General features: G+C 36.1%; 1 protein-coding gene across 8 annotated transcripts in view; it reads right to left on the reverse strand.

Moving 5' to 3' along the window:
• The window catches only part of LOC309609781 (uncharacterized protein), a 121,055-nt gene that overhangs the window by 4,300 nt on the left and 100,950 nt on the right, over positions 1 to 15,805 (reverse strand). For 4 of the 8 annotated variants that reach the window (XR_014233567.1, XR_014233570.1, XM_082351744.1 and 1 more), the window contains one exon: positions 1 to 15,805. This exon is cut by the window's right edge. The gene's annotated coding sequence lies outside the window, so the exon portion shown is untranslated. The other 4 variants (XR_014233565.1, XR_014233566.1, XR_014233568.1 and 1 more) reach the window with 3 other exon arrangements.

Here is a 15,805-nt window from a genome sequence, read left to right on the forward strand (position 1 = left end):
AAGAATTGATGTGAATTAAGCTGTATTCAGAATAGAATGGCCCACGATCAAACGGAATGAACTGGAAATTCACGGGGGAAGACACGTTCAGATGAGTGGCTTCACCATTAATTTTTAAAAATATTTTTCCTAACCACAAAAAAGCAGAACAATCGACTCTTCTGTATGAGCATACAATGAAGAAAATGGTGAAATAAAAAGCGCACTAAGAATGAGGAAGAAAAGCATTACAATTTACAAAATATATATTTTCTCACCAAACTCTCGCAAGAGCTCTGGGAGGTGTTACTCTCCTTTTGTGATGGAGGAAGAAACTGAAACTCAATACAGCTAGTAATTTGCCCATGGTCATCCAGCCAGTAAGTGGTGTAGCTGGGATTAGAAGTCAGGACTGGTGACTCTAGCACTATGCTTTAACAACTCTGTTGTACTGACTCCCTGATTAATGGAAGGACTTAACTTCAAGATTTAAATGGAAATTGCAGTGTTTTCAACTCAAGAAACAGACTTCAATCAAGATGGTTAATGACAATTAAATTTTACAACCTAATTCAACAGCTCTAGTTTTGCTAAGATTTATCTATTTGAAGTGTTTGATACACGCACACATACACAAATACATAAAGACAGCAATATGTATTCTAAGAAAAAAATTAGGTGCCCAAAATAAGGTATATATTCTTCTATATACATGTGAAATATGCTGTCCTAGTAAAATACAAAATATCAAAGATAGGAAGGCTATGAGTACCTATAGATTCTGCTATTGGTTCATCATTAAAATTTTATTCAAAATGAAGCATACACTTTCCTGGGAGCTAGCCCTTGGTATCAGTGTATTGTACTGTCACCTACTCTGGCACTGCAAAGGTCAGACTCAGCCAAGATGTCGGTAATAGATTTATAAACCACTGACTCTCCTGCATTAGCTCTCTGTCCATCCCAAGACACTAATCAGGATGCACTTACCCCATGCATCATCCTGAGCAGCACACAGATGTGAGAGCCCTCAATTATGGCTTAGACCAGCTATGTAGGGCCAGTCAAATACATTTTCTGCATTGCTTGATCATTCTCTTGGATTTCCTTGAATGAGGCCGTTTTGGAACAACTCATTCAACCAAAAGCTCAAGACACTAAGAATATCCAGGGAATGTAGCTATGGCTTGATTAGATCATTTAATGCCACTCCATTTCTGTTACATTATTTTCTCCCATAACTATAAGATGATGTGAAAGAACATGTCCCAAATATGGGCCTTCATGCCTCTCTCACTGACTGCTCACTCTTAGAAACTAAAAGTCACGGTTCTCTCTGTCTTATACTTCCTTCTTCCCCTCGTTCTTGCAGCTGTATGTCCACAGGAGAGAAGAAGATAATTTATCAGTCTATGCTTCAGGGTTGAGAAACATTTTTAGATTAAAATATTCCTTTGTGAAAGACCTAGTCCTCCACAACATGGTAGGGAGAGTTAGAGGTAATCTTACTAAAAATGACTGTAACATGACCACTAATATCCTCAAATAACTAAGCAGTCATCTGTCTATGGCCATGATTTTGACTTATTCAACAGAATCCATGTGTGCGGGAGCAACACCAGTATCTCTGTTCAGTGAATATACTAGAAAATATTATTTGAAGTCAAGTTACAGTGGGATATGCTACATCACATACATTCCCAAAACAGTGAAATAATCTGCTGATTTCTCATTGATACGTCATTTGATTTCAAATGATTAAAAAAAAAACATATATTGAGTATCTGTGATGATCCAGGAAGTGTTTTTAGTTCTTGGGATATATTATTGAAACAAAAAACACAAAGATTCCTGCCCTCACGATGCTTGCATTCTAGGAGGAAGAGTTACACATTTAACCGTAAATATAAGAAAGAACTAAATTATATAGTGCAGTGAAAGTTGATAACTGCTATGGGGAAAGGAAAACATAGATCAAAGTAAGGGAAATTAGGGGAGTGAGGATGGGGACAAAATGTGAGTATAAGGAATTTGCAGAATTAAATAGGATCTTTAAGATAAGCCATGTGGAGAAGGTAAGCAAAGAACAGAGCCTTGAAGTTGGTGAAAGAGTTATCAAAACAGATCCCTGGTTAAAGAACCTTCCAGGAGGAAGGAACAGCTAAAGGCTCTCATGATTCCATAGATATTTTAACCAACCTGGAAAACCACTCTGTTTAAGAAAAAATTTCCAGCACGACTTTAAATATACTATGCATGTACAGAGAAATACAGTAGGAAAAATGTCAAATTAGACTAAATGAATAATTCTCCACCAGAATTTTTAAATTAATTCTAGTTGCACTGATTCCAAATTACAGTAATACAACTTTGCAAATAACAAAAATTCAGAGATTGCAACTACCCAATGGACACAATCACATGGAATTCCACTCTTTATTTCATGCTTTTAGTGTAAAATAAACATCTTATTAATTTAGAAATGTGGTTGCATATGTTGATATTTTATTCGTCCTAAGAGACTTAGAGAAAAACTTTGTGAACTGCCCTTATACTAAATTACCAACAAAAGAGTCGATCCAATGTATTATGGATGAGAAATCTAAGCAGGAAAAGAATGAGAAAAATACCCGAGCAAGCATTTTTGTGTTCTCAGTTTCTTGCTTGGTAAATGGCATCAAAATACGTGGGTTAGGTATTGTCCAAATGCTGGAGAATAAAGATTTTACAAATGTCCTGTTTCTTAGAGTAACTTAAAAAATAATTTTGATATTTTGTTATTTGGGGATAGAATAGGAAGTAACCTCATTTTACATTTTAATAAAATGTCTTTTTTATTCAAGTCCATATAATAAGGGCCCACCAAAATACTACTTTGTTGTTAATACAAATGGAGAAAAATATAAATCACCCCTCTTGAAAGGAGTCATCTGGATCCTCTAGTCTTAGACATACTCTGCTTTAGAAAAGAAAGTAAGTAATCTAGCCTAGATTTTGACTGCAGAACTTAAACTAAATCATATTTTATATTAGGTCTGTTCCAAAAGTGATAATCACAAAGATTGAAAAGTATACTCCCTTCAAAACCAAATTCAGTAACAAATGTGGAAATAAAATTAATTTAATTATTTTTGAATTAGTTGTAAACATAATTAGATAGCAGTCTAACTTTACCACACTATTGGTAGGAAGTGGCCAAAACAGACACCATATTTCTGAAATTTACCCTTATCTAAATTGTCTCCAGTCTGAGTTGAACATTCTAAATTATGAAAGTAAAAACATCCATTGAACAGTAGACAATACAAAAAGAAAGAAAAAAGTGTGGCCATGAATTCCATTAACTGGTGATAAACACTGGTAGCATTTTGGTACGTCTAGTTCCCTTCTACTCCTACCCTGGGGAAATATGGGTCTGTGCCTGCATGTATTTATAATTATTATTAACTTTAACTTAATTTTTACATCAATGACATCATACTATGGATTTGGAAACTGTTTCTTTACCTAATAGTTTTGTGGGAACACATTTCCATGTCATTATTTTTAATTGTTGCATAGCATTGCACTATGGCATTCCATTTTTGACTTCTTAAGTTTTTAGAGCTCTTCTTCAATTAATGTGAGCTGCTTTACAAAGCAAGAAAAGGCATTCAAATGCTACTCACTTACCCTGTAAAATATTTAGAAACATGTACAGGAGAATGAAAGTTCTAATATTCCTAACATAGCCATGGCAGTTCTAGTACTGGTGAAGCCACTGCCCCATTAAAAGAGGAAATTCTAAAGTGTCAAACCAAGTGTCAGGAATAGGACATCAGGGATTTTGAGTTATACCTCAACCCTTAGCAAATTAGGAAAAACCTAAATGTGTACATTCCAATCAGACTCCTGCCTATCCTAAGAATGATGAATAAAAGCAGGAGATGGATGAGGAGTATTTGTTCCCTTTTCTCATTATCCCTGGATAACTCAGTTGACTAATACTGAAATTATCATCACAAAAAATACTATGGGGTAAAAAGGACTGAATTGTATAAATAGGAGCTATAAGTAATTGTGTATTTCCTTTCTTTTAAAAAATTATTATTATTATTTTTGCTTCTGGTTTCTTTTTAAAACCTTAACAATACAGCTACCTTCTCATGTCTATTACCTTCCTGCTCAAACGTAATGACTCTCATGATTTTGTAGTTCCTAATCATATCTTTAAACTTTACTGTAGTATCCATAAACAATATGCAGTGGTTGTTTTATTTTAAAATTTATGAACTAGTATTATATTCTATAAAGCTAAATTGTTTCCCATATTTTCCTCTATTAAAAACGTTTTTTGGGGGGACTTCCCTGGTGGTCCAGTGGTTAAGACTTTCCAATGCAGGGGGCGAGGGTTCGATCCCTGGTTGGGGAAGTAAGATCCCACATGCTGCGAGGCTCAGCCAAAAAAAAAAAAAAAAAAAGTTCCTTAAAAAAAAAAAAAAAAAAGGACGGGTTTAAAAAAATTTTTTAATACATCTTTGCACATGTTTTCCAAGCATGTTTACCACAGTTTATCTAAGGCACACACATAAAAGTTAAATTGCTCACTCACAGGCGGTCACCATCTTTACCTTCAAAGCACTAAGTTACTCTGTATAGTGTTGGTAGCAATTTATTTGCATTCATAAATTTGCATTCAAAAAATTTGCATTCACAATAGCAATGTATAAAAGTATCAATTTTGCTATAGCTTCACCCACACATAAGTACCATACTTAACAATTATTTTGCCAAATCAATACATATGAAACGGTATCTCATTTTTAAAATTTGTCTTTTCTTGACTATTAGCACTACCATTTTATTATTCATTTTTTGTTTGTCCCCCCTTTTTACGTTTCTCTGAGCCTCCTTCCCTTCCTTCTTTTGGATTATTGAACTATTTTTAATATTCCATTTAAGCTTATCTATTGGCCTTTTGGCTAACTCTCTTCATATCATTTCTTTAGTGGTTGCTCTGGGGAGTAAAACATACATACCTTCTGTTCACAGTCTACTTAGAGTTATTATTCTGCTGCTATTTCAAGTAAAATGTAGAAGACACACCCATATAGGTTCCTTGAACCTGCCCTTGTAATTCTCATATATATTACTTTTACATACATTGAAACCCATCATAGATGTGATAATTTTTGCTTTTAACAGTCATATATGTTTTGCAGATCTTAAAAAATATAGTCCTTTATATTTACCCAGATATACACCATTTATCCTGCTTTATTGACGTTTAATTGGTGTACAAAAAACTGCACACATTTAATCTTCTATGTAACGTGGGGTTTTTTTTTTCCTGCTTTCAAGATTTTTTTCTTTACTTTTGAATTTCAGCAGTAATGTGTCTTGGCAAAGGTTTTTTTGTTTGTTTTAGTTTATCATGTTTGGAAGTAGTGAGCTTCTTGAATCTATAAATTTATAATTTTGTACAAATTTAGGAAAATTTTAGCCATTATTTAATACAGATTTTCTGCACCCTTTTCCTCTCCTTCTGTGACTCCAATGATATGAATATCAGTCCTTTTGATGTTGACCCACATTTCCCTGAGATTCTGCGCATATTTTTTTCTCTCAGGTCTTTAGATTGTATACCTAATTTTCTACTGTCAATTTTACTGACTCTTTTGTCATCTCAAATCTGCAATTAAGCCAATCCAGTGAATTGTGACAAATATTGTGTTTTTCAATTCTAAAATTTCCATTGGATTCTTTTTTATAGTTTCTTGGCTGAAAACGTCTACCTTTTTATTCATTTCTAGTGTGTTTAACTTTACCTCCTGGAAAACAGTTACTGCTCTGAAGTCTACTGGTAACTGCAATATCTGAGTCATCCTGGATTTGATCTATTGATTATATTTTTCACTTGAAAAGTGGCCACATTTTTCTGGCTCTTGGTATATCAAGTAATTTCAGATTTTATTCTGGACATTTTGAATACTATGCTCTTAAGCCTTGGGATCCTATTAGAATCCTCTGGACAATGTAAGGTTAATGTTAGGTTCTGTCAAGACTACAAGTTCTGCCTTGCCTTCTGGGCTTGTAGTGGTTCTGATATCAGTTCAGTAGGTGAAGTCTTTGCTAAGCTGCTTTGGGTCAAGGCCAGTGCTTTCACTGCTCAAGGAATTGTCTATGATGGGTGGTAGTTTAAATGTAGTTCAGTGCTCAAAGCCTCTGCTATGTTGTTTTGGGCCTGTCCAGTGCACGTGGAGCTCAAGGGTAAGCATGGGCCTTTTGCAGGTTCAGAACATAGAATCAGAAAGGTCCATTCTCTTTAGCAGGAATCTGTTCTCACCCATCCATGATTTGGAAGTAGAATTTATATACATGATTTAGGGCATCTTCTTTCTTGTTCTCTCTTTAATGGGGTTCTTTCTTGATTTTATAGTAGCAGAAGTTGCCCCAAACTCCACTCGCTAGTTCTTTGTTCCAGAAGAACTGCAAGTTTTTTAACGGAGTTCACGATGCCCTCTTTACTAAATGCCACAAAAGTAATGCACTCTTTGCCATTCCCTTCAAAATGTCACCTCTCCTCCACGATATACCTAGTTTTATCTTCTTTTCTGTGCTGCTATGTTCATCTTTTTTGCATCTTTTGTTCACTGTTTATAGTTAATATCTGCGAGAGTGTTGGTCCAGTAGCACCTAGACCAAACCAGAAGCGTTAACTCAGAATCTTTACACTTTGTATTTATGACAGTCCTTCAGTGGTTCCAAGTACATGTAGAAGTCTCTCACTTTTCAACTCGCTGTCTTACTCAAGGTTTATTATTTGTCTGCATTGGGAATTAAAGCCCAATTGCAAAACATGATAGAACCCTCCTAATTTCCCCCTCCTCTGTACCACCACATCCACTGCCACTCTAAACTTCTGTCTCAATGTCAAGTTGTGCTTAGTACCCTGACTTCCACTTCCCTGTTGATTTTTGTCATTTGGGGATACGTCTCTCTTTACTTTGAATTTGGCTCTACTTTAAATTTAACTGTCACAATTTATTCATCACTTCCAGGTCTTTTCTAACAGAAGGCTTATGAAGAAGTTAGTTTAGTCTACCATTTTGTCAGAAAGAGAACTCTTTCCTTGCCTTCTTTATTGTTTTGTTCTTCATTTCGGAACACTCTGAAGCAGAAGCATTATATATACTTGCCATAACAGGCACTGTAACTTGGTAGAAAAGATAATAATGATGATGTTAGTGATTATAACTTCTACTAAAACAAAAATCCCTATAACCACAAGAACATGGGAGTATTTCTTTTCCTCTGTCCAAATGCTGTTTTACAAAAGTGCAATGTATAAGGTACAGCTTGGTGAGATCACCATGGCTTACCACCAGCTCATATTATCAGCAGGGCATTGTTACATAAGTACCGGCATAAAATCAGGTACTGTTCACTCAGTATTAGGCAGCTGAATCAGGAACACGTTTTTCTTCTTGAATTGTCCTCAAGAGCTCTTTAAATACACTGAACAGGTATATAAAAGTGAATTCAGTTACTCAGTGACTTCTGCTTACTTAGTAGGCCTGAAATGGCTTCTAAAAATTAGTTGTAACTGCAATCATAGTTATGTCTGTTTGGCTAAAAGAGGCCAAAGACCTTTTCAAAATCTAGAGCAAATAACTGGGAATGTTTATTTGGGGGATGGAGTAGGTCAACACTAAACTGTATTTCCTCAATAATTTTATCATTTCTGCTTCATTAAAAAAAAAAAGACAGAGTGAAACTCCATGCCTATAAGATGTGCCAAAATGCTGATCTCTGTTTTGGTGAATCAGGATATGATTCTCTGATGCCTTCCACTCAATATCTATGCTCGCCCATTTGTTTCTCTCTGTTCTATCACCACAAACACACCATTTACCTCAGTCAGCTATTTTATAAATATGTGTGTTTCTTGTCACTGGGAGACCAAATAAGCAAGAAGACATGGATCAACAAAATGTCACTCTATTCTCAGAAGAGAAGGACTTTTCAAAGTAGCATAAGCCCCTTACATCAAAAGTATATCCAATAAGGGGTTAATATCCAAAATATACAAAGAATTCATACAGCTCAACATCAAAAAAACCAAACAATTGGATTTAAAAATGCACAGAGGACCTGAACAGACATTTTTCCAAAGAAGACATACAGATGGCCAACAGGCACATGAAAAGATGTTCAACATCATTAATCATCAGAGAAATGCAAAGCAAAACCACAATGAGATATCACCTCACATCTGTCAGAATGGCTATTATCAAAAAGACAACAAATAAAAGTGTTGGCGGGGGTGAGGAGAAAAGAGAACTCTCCTGCACTGTTGGTGGGAATGCAAATTGGTGCAGTCACTATGGAGATTCCTCAAAAAATTAAAAATAGAACTACCATATGATCCAGCAATCCCATTCCTGGGTATTTATCCAAAGAAAACAAAAACACTAATTCAAAAAGACACATGCATCCCAATGTTCACTGCAGCATTATTCACAATAGCCAAGTTACAGAAGCAACCTAAGTGTACATCAACAGATGAATGGATAAAGAAGATGTGGTGTATATATATACAATGGAATAATATTCAGCCACAAAAAAGAGTGAAATCTTGCCATTTGTGATAAAACATGGATGGACCTATTATGCTAAGTGAAATAAGTCAGACAGAGAAAAACAAATACTGTATGACTTCACTTATATGTGGAATCTAAAAATTCATAGGTACAGAAAACAAACAGGTATTTATCAGAGGGGCAGGGAGTAAGGGGAGAAAAGAAATAGAGGAGGGAGATGAAGAAGTAAAAACTTCTAGTTGCAAAATAAATGAGTCACAGGTATGAAATGTACAGTGTGGGGATTATAATCAGTAAGTATATAATATCTTTATATGTTGACAGATTATAACTAGATGTATCATGTTGATCACTTTGAAATGTATCAAAATATTGAAATGCTATGTTGTGTAACAGGAACTAACATAGCGTTGTAGTTCAGTTGTACTTCAAAAACAAACAAACTCACAGGAAAAGATATCTGATTTGTGGTTACCAGAGGTGGGAGGTCGGTGAGGGGGGAGGGGGAATTGGATGAAAGCAGTGAAAAGGTACAAACTTCCAGTTACCAGATAAATAAGTGCTAGGGACGTGATGCACAATGTGATAAATACGATTAGTACTGCTGTGTGTTAATACATGAAAGTTAAGAGAGTCAATCCTAAGAGTTCTCAGCACAAGGAAATTTTTTTCTAGTTCTTTAATTTTGCATCCATATGATATACTGGATGTTTACTAAACTTACTGTGATCATCATTTCATGACGTATGTAAGTCAAATCATTACACTATACCCCTTAAACTTATACAGGGCTGTAGGTCAATTATATTTCAATAAGACTGGAAGAAAACAAAGGAGCATTAGTGTTGCTCTCAAGGTTGATGTACCTGACCATTGGGAGCCACTGCGATCTGCCATGTGTACTGCAGTAATCTGCAGGTCATTTGGGAATGCTTCACAAGTAGGCATTTGCTCCACATTATACTACACATTACTTGCGGAAGGTTTCTGAGGAAAGTTTTCTCTTGAGTATATAGTTAAATAACTTGCTAAAAGAGGAAAAAGATCATTTTGCATTTTGATATTTGGATCAATGCTTTTGGGACCGATTTTTTAATTTCTTGAAACTGGAAATCCTCAGTGCTTTGTTAGTTTCATAAAGATTAAAATGCTATTTTCACTGATCAGATGGAAGATGAACCCATGTCGTATGATTCTTTGAGATTTGCTGGTGTAACATCTTACCAAGTTCTAGAAAACCACAACCCAGTAAAAATCTAACCGAGAAGCAGAAATACAAGTAAGTGCTGGTCTTCCATCTCTGATGTGTTGGGTGTTCTCTCTCTCTCCTCATCCTATTCGAGCTATTGTCAAAGGATCATAAAGGTAATCTCTTCCTGAAACTCTCATAAATATAACAGATTGCTGCATAAAATTTGCCAGAGACAGGTCACAGTGTTTCCCTATAATGAACTTTTAAATATTGTTTCAACTACTCTTTAAATATGATGCATGATTTTCATAGATAAATTTCACTTATGAAACCTGACTGTGAGTGAAAGGAAATAACCATATGATAGGCAGAGCATAACAAGAAATTATTCGGGTTTTTCCCTCTTCTAGATAAAAGAGAGGAAGGGAAAATATATACTGCAATTTGATTACAATTATATACTATCTATTCTGAGCAGTAATTAATATTGTCTGATGAGTCAACTCATAGGCTACTTAACCTAACCCTTAATGTCCAACTCAGTTTCCACATCCTCTATGAAATCTTAACTCGCTTCTCAGCATACACTTATCCCTCCTTTCCCTGATTCTTTTGGCCTGAACTGCGTATACCATCCGTTGTGCTAGTTCTTGTATGAGCTCCTCAAATCAAGGGCAGGTGTGCTCTCTTATGCATGTTCCTGGGGCCCAGCACAGTGCCTGGTACATAAAGCTCCCATCATACTGCGTTGTAAATTTGTGATCGTTCCTCAGTTTACTCCCAAACTAGACTGTAAACTCCTTGATGGTAAGGATTATGTCTTATTAGTTGTGAAATGCCTGCTATACAATAGGTAATCATAACTATATTCTGAATTTCTACATTATATGTGATACTAATGTATACAGATTCACAAAGTATACACATGAACTTTATGAAACATGCAATATATGTAATTAAATAATGATTATGAAATATCTTACATCTCTGATTACACAAGTAAATTCCTTCAGATTAAGAACCATACCTTACCCCCCTCTTGTATCCTTACCCTGAAAGCATCAGAAATAAATTCACTAAACACTTTTAAAATTGAATAATAAGGTATAATTATGAGGAGCCTCAAAATTTAAGTCATGATCCATGTGTCCACAGTTGATGTTCAAAACCCTTCTCAGTTCACATCAGGAAACACTAACTGAGCACTTACTATGTGTCAGGCACTATGCTACTCATTAGGCTAGAAGAATGGAGTAAAAGAATAAAATAGGGAGGCAGCTCCTAAGGAACTTATATTAGGGTAAGGCTGACACTTAATATATTGTCATAAGTAATAAATATGGATGTACACTGGATATTTTGTGAGCACAGAGGAGCACTTATTCCAACCTTGGGTTAATGTATGACTCTCAGAAGAAAATAACACCTTGAAAGATGAGTAAGCATTAGCCAAGAATAGAAAGATGGGTGTCCTTCTTAAATGGATCAAAGTGAATGAAGGTACAAAATGCTAAAGGAATATAATGTATATTTATCAGAGTATGAAATATGAAGTTAAGAGTGAGGAGGAATTAGATGTAGAGGAAGACTGGATCAAGACATAAAAGTATTTATATGCCACTCTAAGGAATTTAAACTTCATCCCATGGCCAATGGAGATCCTCTAAGTGTCTTGAGGCCTGGAGTGATACGCTCAGGTGTACACTGTAGGGACACCACTTTGGTGGTGGGAGGGATTGATTAAGGAGTTGGAGCAGGATTGGAGTAAAAGAAAACAGGAAGCTACCGAAATTTTGCAGGAAGAGATGGAGAGGGCCTCTACTTGGTTAGTCGAAGTAGGTATAAAGAGGAGCAGAAAGGGAGTACATTCTAGAAACATTCTGAAGATATGATTGACATGACCTGGTGACGGATTGAAAGTTGGATATGTAGGAGAGAGATGAGTCAAGAATGACTTCTGTGTTCCTGGAGAAGATTGGACCACACACCAGGAGAATCAGAGTACAGAGAGCAGAGATAATGGGTCCTGTCAAGTGCAGGTGTACAGCCTATATTTAGATTTCTATGACTGAATCACAGGGTAGAGGCTAGAACTGAAGGCAAAAGCATATAGGTAAAAGATAAAGACATCCGACTGAATCAGATAACTGATTAACAGTATGTGAAGACAAAAAAGCAATGGGTTATCACAATGAAGTCTGAGTAACATCAATATTAAGGAGAAGAGAGATGATGAAGGAAACTTTACCTGGCATGAGTGTAAGAGGAGTGTCAAGTCTTAGACAACATCCAAAGGCATGAACGATTAACAGTAACCAACACTGTCGGGCAGGTATTACTCTGTTCCTCAATGCAGGCATTTTAGCAATGTTCCTCCGTGTTATTCCTTGCCATCACACAGTTCCTATTTCTCGTAGATAGCTTTTTAAAAATGAGACTGTCTTTAAGGCACTAAGGATGCACTAAATCATAATGCATCACAGAATGGAGAAGGGGTAGGAGCATTGGTTCACAACTGTGACCTTCCCAGTCATGCTGGGAGAGCAGAGCAGGCCTGTGGAGGTACACTTACCACAGAGTTGATGCCAGCTCAGCATTAATGGAAAGCCACAGATGTTGAGCTGTACGTGATGGGCGTACCCTCCCTGAGACATTTTTAGCAAACTGATGCTCTTGTGGATGGCTATTCTGACTATACCTGTGAAGACCTTAATACTGTGTCTTAATGTATATTTGATGTGGATTTTTACTGTATCTTAGAGTAAACTCTCTGCACAGCTATACTCTTTTCTGAGCCCCAAAGGGATGTTATTTGTGAATCTTATTAAAAATTAACAGGAATCTATTTCCCATGCTCTGTCTGTCATGGATGAAGAATGGCATAAGTTGATAAGCACAAGCCATTCATTGCTTTCTGGACCCAGAGGCACTGGAAAGCATCACAAATCGTGTGATGGGACTGGCAAAGCTCAATGATTTATCTAAATGATGTTCAGAATTTCACGTGTCAATAAAAGCTCCTTGGTGACTATAAAGCCAGAGGACTGTAGTTCTCTTTCAAAGGGAAAAATATATTATTCCATGAATTGGGTCCCAATTTATATATTCCTGACTGTACCTGCTTTTTATTCAGGCTTTGTATATTAGAACAAAACCACTCAGGTCAGCATACCACCAATGATGGTTACAGAGTTTGAGAGAGGGCATGTAAGATGAGAATTAACTGAGAAAACCTTGCTAATACTACAGAATCCTTGTTGCAACAGACCATTGTTTAAAGTATTCAAGTTCAATTCATATCTTGCTACCTTGCAAAAATAAGAAGAATGACACCCTCCCCATCAAAACTAGAAATAAAATAAAAGCTTTATGAAACACAGCCTAAAAGTTCTGGGATAATCTTTTCCATCACATGAATATCACAAAGAGATTCAGTTAGAATATCCTTCTCTGTTCATTTCAATATAATTCCCAAGAATATCTGAAATTCAGGGCAAGATAATGATGAAGAAGCAGCAGAAACTTTAAGATGCATTAGACAAGTTATTTATTCTCTATAACCTCAGTTTCCTCGTTTGTAAAATGGAAATAGAACCCTCTGGTGTTAGTGGGAGAACTACATTATATAATGTATATAAATAAAACTCTTAAGATAGTGCTTAGTACATACAGAACAGATGATTAAGGGTGGATTTTTTTTATTATTATCATTATGGAGATTGCATTAACACTCATTCACTACTTGTAAATTCATTCTCTCATCTACTAGTAGGTGACATGGGAAGAATCAAAAAGTGAAGAATAATCATGAGAAAAAAACACAAAATGGACTAAATGATATCCATTAAATTTACCTATAAATTAAGAAAAATATTTCTATTATTCAATTTAATGGAGAAATATATGTCTATAGAAACAACAGTTTGAAAAAGCATTTCACAAGATATAAAGTAATTAACACACTCTGAAAGATACAAACTACCTTCTATCCAGGGAGAAATTCTCTCCTGCCGTAAGTATTGAGTCTTCATAGAATTTTTTAAAATGTCGAATATTTCTATTCAATCTTTTCTACAACAAAGAAAGAAATAAGAAATAAATTACTGCGATAATTATGTCTGTTTCACCAATTTCATTCTTTTTCAAGGATATGTGCATTCGGTGTTGTGATTTTTATCTCATGTACATAGAATATAGCCATGCTTTCCGTAATTAAAATTGCTTCTCCTTTAAGTGGGAGTTCATTACATCAGCATGCATCATTTTTTCCAGGCGTTTTGCCACCTGAACAAATTTGAGAAACCCCAAGCTATGTATGAGGATGGCTAATTTCAGGAGTAAGCTATAAATCGCCAGCAATGAAGAATTATGCTGAGTTTGAAGGACTCCAGTGGAAGACATGATGAAGTGAGGTGGTAGAAAGAAGGTATTGTCATAATAATGGGTAGTTAAACAATCAGGATACAGTGCTTGCGTACTTTGTAAAATAGTTCCCACACATAGAAATGCACTGACTGGATGAATGCTGGTATCCCACCAGAAGAGACAAACGCCAAGACAAGTGTTTATAACAAAGAAACATTCCCAAGCATCACGAGGGAAAAATCCAAATATTCAATATTTATTCTTAATGAAAACCTGAGAAAAGCAGGCAGTAGCAGGAGAATATGATTTAATTATAAATGGAAAAGATGAAACATTTCTGAACCTGACACTATCCCATGAATAGTTCCAAGAGTGTGACATTTAGTAGTCAAGGAGCCATTGTTACGAACACATTCACATACTCAATCCACACTTAATGAAGCATATGCTTCATTCCAGTCCTCATCCTGGGCACCAGGGATTCAGAGGTAGACAAGATGTTGCCTAGGATGACAGAACTCTTAGTATATTTGGAAAACAGATGAGAAAGTAAAACAGTCACTGAACAGTGACTTAACTGATGTAGGGTCACAGATGAGGATCACCTCACTTGGCTTGGGGATGCCAGAATACTTCCAAGAGGAGAAGACACTTGAGCTGGCCTTGAAAGACATGAAGGAATGCCTAGAATGACAACAAAGGATAGAAAACATTTCAATATACACAGATGCAGAAGTACAAGAGTAGACAAAGTAACTAGGAGGATAACAAATAGTGTTTCATTGCAGAATATACTGTGTTGAGTAGGAGAATGTCTGTAGGAAGACAACAGGGACCCCAGTCATGAAGCCTTATATAAAAAAGTGATTTAAATATGTCTGGAGTCTAGCTTCTTCCAGAGGGCTGGCCTCCAGTGTTCTGTGTATTCTGGCACAACAGCAGATGTCAATAGTGTCTCTTATCCATGGCTTGCAATACTTAGGCCACAAGGGCAAATACCAGAATCATCTTTGAGGGGAAATGACCAGCAAATTTTGAGCCAGGAATTTTTGTCTAAAAGTAGCAAGGGGATCTTGAGCCAAGCATGAGAAGCCGAGATCTAATGCCAAATGGGAATCTGAGAATTACACAGCTGAGTGCAAAGAGCAGGAGGACAGAATAGGCAAATTGTTATCAATTGGGATAAATTCTGGAGGAAGCTGAAAAACCCACGATGGGATGTTTCCGCACTCTTGGCGGTGTGTTTATATGAGAGGTTGGTTTGACGATCCACAGTAGACGAGTTATCTGGCACACAGTAGGCTCTCTATAGGGTGTGTGATTGTGTTATACCATTTGTCTACTTACATATGTGCCTATATGTAATGATTCAGCTTAGAGCCAAGAATCTCTAATGGCAGATAATCATTTAGGATAATTTACTAGCCACATGGGTATCTTATCCCTTCAAAATAATTCTCTGTTTGTCACTGTACATCAAGTCCTATTATAGTGCCCAGAGTAGATGTTCTCTGAACTGAACTGGAATGAAAGAGCCCTCCAATGCAGTCTCCCCACCCTGCGAGTCCCACCCCACCCCCTGGAAGGTCGACTGAAATTGTGGCAGATCAGTGATTTCTACACATTCATCAGTTTCAATTTTTAAATGGACAGATTAGTTTTAAAAGCAATAATAATACAAGCATCA

Source organism: Balaenoptera borealis (genome assembly GCF_965194805.1).
Source record: "Balaenoptera borealis genome assembly, chromosome: 13".
Classification (NCBI taxonomy): Eukaryota; Metazoa; Chordata; class Mammalia; order Artiodactyla; family Balaenopteridae; genus Balaenoptera; species Balaenoptera borealis.